Raw genomic sequence first — 7,500 nt, 5'->3', positions numbered from 1 at the left:
CGAGTCATCGGAGGAACTGCGGCGGATCGCTGGCTGGCATCGTTTATGGTTAGAACTAGGGCGGTATCTGATCGCCTTCGAACCTCTAACTTTCGTTCTTGATTAATGAAAACATACTTGGCAAATGCTTTCGCTTCTGTTCGTCTTGCGACGATCCAAGAATTTCACCTCTAACGTCGCAATACGAATGCCCCCGCCTGTCCCTATTAATCATTACCTCGGGTTCCGAAAACCAACAAAATAGAACCGAGGTCCTATTCCATTATTCCATGCACACAGTATTCAGGCGGGCTTGCCTGCTTTAAGCACTCTAATTTGTTCAAAGTAAACGTGCCGGCCCACCGAGACACTCACTCAAGAGCACCCTGGTAGGATTGCAACGGGGTCCGCCTCGGGACGCACGAGCACGCACGAGGCGCGTCGCACGCCTTCAGCTCGCCCCACCGGCAGGACGTCCCACGATACATGCCAGTTAAACACCGACGGGCGGTGAACCAACAGCGTGGGACACAAATCCAACTACGAGCTTTTTAACCGCAACAACTTTAATATACGCTATTGGAGCTGGAATTACCGCGGCTGCTGGCACCAGACTTGCCCTCCAATAGATACTCGTTAAAGGATTTAAAGTGTACTCATTCCGATTACGGGGCCTCGGATGAGTCCCGTATCGTTATTTTTCGTCACTACCTCCCCGTGCCGGGAGTGGGTAATTTGCGCGCCTGCTGCCTTCCTTGGATGTGGTAGCCGTTTCTCAGGCTCCCTCTCCGGAATCGAACCCTGATTCCCCGTTACCCGTTACAACCATGGTAGGCGCAGAACCTACCATCGACAGTTGATAAGGCAGACATTTGAAAGATGCGTCGCCGGTACGAGGACCGTGCGATCAGCCCAAAGTTATTCAGAGTCACCAAGGCAAACGGACCGGACGAGCCGACCGATTGGTTTTGATCTAATAAAAGCGTCCCTTCCATCTCTGGTCGGGACTCTGTTTGCATGTATTAGCTCTAGAATTACCACAGTTATCCAAGTAACGTGGGTACGATCTAAGGAACCATAACTGATTTAATGAGCCATTCGCGGTTTCACCTTAATGCGGCTTGTACTGAGACATGCATGGCTTAATCTTTGAGACAAGCATATGACTACTGGCAGGATCAACCAGGGAGCTGCGTCAACTAGAGCTGAGCAGCCGGCCGCCCGGGAGTGTGTCCCGGGGGCCCGCGCGAACACGCAAGCGTCCGCTCAATTATTCTGCAAACAGGAGGAGGCTGAGCTCCCCTGCACAATACACCTCGAAACCCTCTCAGGTCCCGGCGGCGCGCAGCGCCGTCCTAAGTACTTGGTCGGGTTCGAGAGAGGCGCAATCGCCCGGGGTTTGGCGAGTAGACGCTTTAGGTGCGACCACCCGTGCTCCCAACTGAGCTTGCCGCTGCCGACAGAGGCCCGGGAGCGTGCTGTCGTGGCATTGCCGGCGGGAGACAACACGCGCCACCTACGGTGGCCGGCAGCTCCAACGCCAGCGCCACAGAAGGACAAAAGCCCCACTTGGGTGCCGAAGCGAACTCTCCCAGCACAGCGCACGCGCCAACACGTCCGCACAGCTGCGATACAATCCACCTGCGAGAACCGCAGAGGCGACCGAGCAGCAGACGGCGTCGCGGCGCCGAGCGCCGGGCGGCGGCGCATCCTCAGCGCACACAGTCCTCAATCGGACCAGCACACTGCAGATGTCCACCGCGCTTCGCACCGGGCCCGCGAGGACCTACTTTGGCCGCACGGCGCCGCGTGCAGGGTGCGCCGGCGCGCAGCTGCGCCGCCTGCCGCCTCCGTCGGCCGGCGCGCCTGCCACTGGCCGCCCCCACCAGCCGGCTGTAGCGCGTGCGCCCACGCACCGCGCGGCCAGCACGCCGGGAGGCCCCCCCTCACCGGCCGGGGACGGTCCCACCCAGCCACCGCCGCGTATCGCTTCACACCCACATGCCATTCACGTTCGTGGGCATGGTGGGTATCGCTGAAACAACCGGTTGGTAGCTCAACCGATCGTCGCCATCACTGATTCACCTCTAGCGAGAACAACCGCACCACAACGGTTTACCAGTTGTTCATTTGCGTAACGTCACCAGCAAACGTAGACGTCCATCGCCATTTGCAAATTCAACGATTGTTGCATGCCTGTGTCAGGTGTCACGACACACTATGTCTGCCCACATACACGCAACAACATGTGCACGCTTCGCGAACACGTGGAAGGTGGCCCCCGTACGTATGCGATGTCCATTGCGCGAACGACTGTCAACCGGCCTCTGTCGCATGTCGCAGATGTGGAACGCAGTGCACCATGCTATCACGGTGTGTGAGAAGAGACGACTACGTCTGACAACACGCACCACTACATCAACAGACGGCTCATGCTGATCGCCATCCACGGCATACCATACTGCAATCCAGCTCTTATAGGGAGACGACACGTAGCTGAGTGCACAATATTTGGACCGTATGGTTCGCCGTTGTTGGCGCAGTCGTGGTACGGTCACACATGTACCACGATGTATCATTCAGTACATGAGGACCAATGTGCAGTACAGTGTGTGATTTGGACGTACAACATCAGCGGACAGTTGACACAAGCCGTACCACAACGTAGGCTGTGCTTCGCCATGCGAATGCCAATGAACAACTGCGAAGGGCATTGAGCATGTACGTCCTGCTGCCATCCGCATTACAGTGTATAGCTGCAAGGTGTTTAACATGAAGCGATACTCTGGGGACCGGGCAGTGCGAGTAGCAAACTATATTGCGGGGGTTGCAGTTAGGCAACACTACACTAATTTAACGCGTCGTATGACAATTACAGAGCGGGTTAAGGCCCAACGTGTGTTGGGTTAAGGCCCAACGTGTGTTGGGTTAAGGCCCAACGTGTGTTGGGTTAAGGCCCAACGTGTGTTGGGTTAAGGCCCAACGTGTGTTGGGTTAAGGCCCAACGTGTGTTGGGTTAAGGCCCAACGTGTGTTGGGTTAAGGCGCAACGTGTGTTGGGTTAAGGCGCAACGTGTGTTGGGTTAAGGCGCAACGTGTGTTGGGTTAAGGCGCAACGTGTGTTGGGTTAAGGCACAACATGGGTTAGGTTAAGGCGCAACATGGGTTAGGTTAAGGCGCAACATGGGTTAGGTTAAGGCGCAACATGGGTTAGGTTAAGGCGCAACATGGGTTAGGTTAAGGCGCAACATGGGTTAGGTTAAGGCGCAACATGGGTTAGGTTAAGGCGCAACATGGGTTAGGTTAAGGCGCAACATGGGTTAGGTTAAGGCGCAACATGGGTTAGGTTAAGGCGCAACATGGGTTAGGTTAAGGCGCAACATGGGTTAGGTTAAGGCGCAACATGGGTTAGGTTAAGGCGCAACATGGGTTAGGTTAAGGCGCAACATGGGTTAGGTTAAGGCGCAACATGGGTTAGGTTAAGGCGCAACATGGGTTAGGTTAAGGCGCAACATGGGTTAGGTTAAGGCGCAACATGGGTTAGGTTAAGGCGCAACATGGGTTAGGTTAAGGCGCAACATGGGTTAGGTTAAGGCGCAACATGGGTTAGGTTAAGGCGCAACATAGGTTAGGTTAAGGCGCAACATAGGTTAGGTTAAGGCGCAACATAGGTTAGGTTAAGGCGCAACATAGGTTAGGTTAAGGCGCAACATAGGTTAGGTTAAGGCGCAACATAGGTTAGGTTAAGGCGCAACATAGGTTAGGTTAAGGCGCAACATAGGTTAGGTTAAGGCACAGTACGGGTTAGGTTAAGGCACAGTACGGGTTAGGTTAAGGCACAGTACGGGTTAGGTTAAGGCACAGTACGGGTTAGGTTAAGGTACAATACGGGTTAGGTTAAGGTACAATACGGGTTAGGTTAAGGTACAATACGGGTTAGGTTAAGGTACAATACGGGTTAGGTTAAGGCACAATATGGGTTAGGTTAAGGTACACATTGTTGTAAGGAAAGGTGTTTTGGGGGGGGGGGGGGGGCCGGTTTGTTGATTGTGATTATCGTAAGTAAATGACTGCGGCATCATCGGATTTGCCACGTCAGGGTGCACCTTTGGCTCATAACAGGCGGCGCTCTGATTCCATGCTTGTGGCAGACCTGTGTCTTTCATTCCTGCCATTGTTTGTGTGGTGTGACAGGAGGCAGTATTGTGATGTTGGGTGCACCCCTGTGTGGGACATGTGTGGGTGTTGGTGGCTTAGCTGAGCAATGGTGGTTGTCGGAAGGGTGGGATATTCTGTTTTCCGAGTGGACCTCCCGGTCTGGTTATGATAGTGTGGATTGTCTAATGTGGCAGAGAGGATGCACTGGGTGTTGTTCCATGCTGGTGCTTACATATTGTCTGTGTGCCTGTTACAGGCAGAGAGTAGTGCGTGATAAGAGTGTCTGGCTGACGTGTGATTGTGAGCAGAGTCTTTCAGCATGTATACGGACAGTTGTATACATTATCTGTATTCTGATGGCTCTATCTATTACTAATCAGCGCCGTGTATACGTTTACTCCGGTTCCAGTCGAAACTATTGTATCTCTGTACATTAGTGACACGGCGAGCCCGCTATGTAGTTACTCGTCTCGGCAGCTTCCACCGGTGTATGGCAAATGATTATAAGGAATCAGTCTAGTCGTCAATACCGATAGTGTGACGTCACATGTCTGGGGTGGGGGACGCTGCGCCCTTCCGGTGGGTCATGGCCTAGGAAGACTCTTCCCACGCAGGGGGGCTTGGACTGTCATTGACTCTTCCGGGTAATATACTTGCCGTACGTTTTTGCGACTGCGAGTGCAACGCTCACCGGTACCGACATGGATGGAGCGCCTCCTAGCTGCCGCTGAGCATCTGCATTCGTACAGAGAGCAACGCGATCGCGTCTGTAGCTCGTACGTGGTACAGCTCGCAGCTCATGTATATGGACAGCGGGAATGTCGCATATTGGACATAACTCTTCATGAAACGCACGTTATAGGGGTGGATTGCACATTGCGAGTGCGAGCAAAGTCCGCCGTTCATCCGCTGGAGTTGCGAGTTGGGCGGTTGGGGTGGGGCACGAACGGGTGCAGGTGGAGTGATTGCCGGTCCACGACTTCGTGCGGCAGAGGCGCTGGCGTTGGGGTGCTGTTGTCGACAGAGGGTGCAGGCTTTGTGGGTGGGGTCGAACGAAGGGCACTGTGGGGCCAACGCTGTCTTAGTCGGCTTGGCGTCTCATAGATGACGGTATCGTCGTTGCAGGAGGTCATGTTGCGGGAGACCTACAGATGGCGGTATGTTTTGTTGGGTTAAGGCCCAACGTGTGTTGGGTTAAGGCCCAACGTGTGTTGGGGTAAGGCCCAACGTGTGTTGGGTTAAGGCCCAACGTGTGTTGGGTTAAGGCCCAACGTGTGTTGGGTTAAGGCCCAACGTGTGTTGGGTTAAGGCCCAACGTGTGTTGGGTTAAGGCCCAACGTGTGTTGGGTTAAGGCCCAACGTGTGTTGGGTTAAGGCCCAACGTGTGTTGGGTTAAGGCCCAACGTGTGTTGGGTTAAGGCCCAACGTGTGTTGGGTTAAGGCCCAACGTGTGTTGGGTTAAGGCCCAACGTGTGGTGGGTTAAGGCCCAACGTGTGTTGGGTTAAGGCCCAACGTGTGTTGGGTTAAGGCCCAACGTGTGTTGGGTTAAGGCCCAACGTGTGTTGGGTTAAGGCCCAACGTGTGTTGGGTTAAGGCCCAACGTGTGTTGGGTTAAGGCCCAACGTGTGTTGGGTTACAGCACAATGTGGGTTACGTTAAGGCGCAATATAGGTTACGTTAAGGCGCAATATAGGTTACGTTAAGGCGCAATATAGGTTACGTTAAGGCGCAATATAGGTTACGTTAAGGCGCAATATAGGTTACGTTAAGGCGCAATATAGGTTACATTAAGGCGCAATATAGGTTACATTAAGGCGCAATATAGGTTACATTAAGGCGCAATATAGGTTACATTAAGGCGCAATATAGGTTACATTAAGGCGCAATATAGGTTACATTAAGGCGCAATATAGGTTACATTAAGGCGCAATATAGGTTACACTACGGCGCAATATAGGTTACACTACGGCGCAATATAGGTTACACTACGGCGCAATATAGGTTACATTAAGGCGCAATATAGGTTAGGTTAAGGCGCAATATAGGTTAGGTTAAGGCGCAATATAGGTTAGGTTAAGGCGCAATATAGGTTAGGTTCAGGCGCAATACAGGTTAGGTTAAGGCGCAATACAGGTTAGGTTAAGGTACGACATAGGTTAGGTTAAGGTACGACATAGGTTAGGTTAAGGTACGACATAGGTTAGGTTAAGGTACGACATAGGTTAGGTTAAGGTACGACATAGGTTAGGTTAAGGTACGACATAGGTTACGTTAAGGTACGACATAGGTTAGGTTAAGGTACGACATAGGTTAGGTTAAGGTACGACATAGGTTAGGTTAAGGTACGACATAGGTTAGGTTAAGGTACGACATAGGTTAGGTTAAGGTACGACATAGGTTAGGTTAAGGTACGACATAGGTTAGGTTAAGGTACGACATAGGTTAGGTTAAGGTACGACATAGGTTAGGTTAAGGTACGACATAGGTTAGGTTAAGGTACGACATAGGTTAGGTTAAGGTACGACATAGGTTAGGTTAAGGTACGACATAGGTTAGGTTAAGGTACGACATAGGTTAGGTTAAGGTACGACATAGGTTAGGTTAAGGTACGACATAGGTTAGGTTAAGGTACGACATAGGTTAGGTTAAGGTACGACATAGGTTAGGTTAAGGTACGACATAGGTTAGGTTAAGGTACGACATAGGTTAGGTTAAGGTACGACATAGGTCAGGTTAAGGTACGACATAGGTCAGGTTAAGGTACGACATAGGTCAGGTTAAGGTACGACATAGGTCAGGTTAAGGTACGACATAGGTCAGGTTAAGGTACGACATAGGTCAGGTTAAGGTACGACATAGGTCAGGTTAAGGTACGACATAGGTCAGGTTAAGGTACGACATAGGTCAGGTTAAGGTACGACATAGGTCAGGTTAAGGTACGACATAGGTCAGGTTAAGGTACGACATAGGTCAGGTTAAGGTACGACATAGGTCAGGTTAAGGTACGACATAGGTCAGGTTAAGGTACGACATAGGTTAGGCTAAGGTACGACATAGGTTAGGTTACGGTACGACATAGGTTAGGTTAAGGTACGACATAGGTTAGGTTAAGGTACGACATAGGTTAGGTTAAGGTACGACATAGGTTAGGTTAAGGTACGACATAGGTTAGGTTAAGGTACGACATAGGTTAGGTTAAGGTACGACATAGGTTAGGTTAAGGTACGACATAGGTTAGGTTAAGGTACGACATAGGTTAGGTTAAGGTACGACATAGGTTAGGGTAAGGTACGACATAGGTTAGGGTAAGGTACGACATAGGTTAGGGTAAGGTACGACATAGGTTAGGGTAAGGTACGACAT

The 7,500-nt window shown here is 51.5% G+C and overlaps 1 non-coding gene across 1 annotated transcript in view; it reads right to left on the bottom strand.

Annotated features, from left to right (window-relative positions):
* The window catches only part of LOC124587796, a 1,910-nt gene extending 742 nt beyond the window's left edge, over positions 1-1,168 (bottom strand). The window contains exon 1 of the ribosomal RNA XR_006975682.1: positions 1-1,168. This exon is cut by the window's left edge and continues 742 nt beyond it. This is a non-coding gene — a ribosomal RNA (small subunit ribosomal RNA).
* Between the last annotated feature and the right edge of the window lie 6,332 nt (positions 1,169-7,500).

Source organism: Schistocerca americana, unplaced genomic scaffold (genome assembly GCF_021461395.2).
Source record: "Schistocerca americana isolate TAMUIC-IGC-003095 unplaced genomic scaffold, iqSchAmer2.1 HiC_scaffold_630, whole genome shotgun sequence".
In the NCBI taxonomy this organism is placed as follows: Eukaryota; Metazoa; Arthropoda; class Insecta; order Orthoptera; family Acrididae; genus Schistocerca; species Schistocerca americana.
Note: the sequence above shows the minus strand (reverse complement) of the source record. Positions and strands in the feature narration are given on the sequence as shown.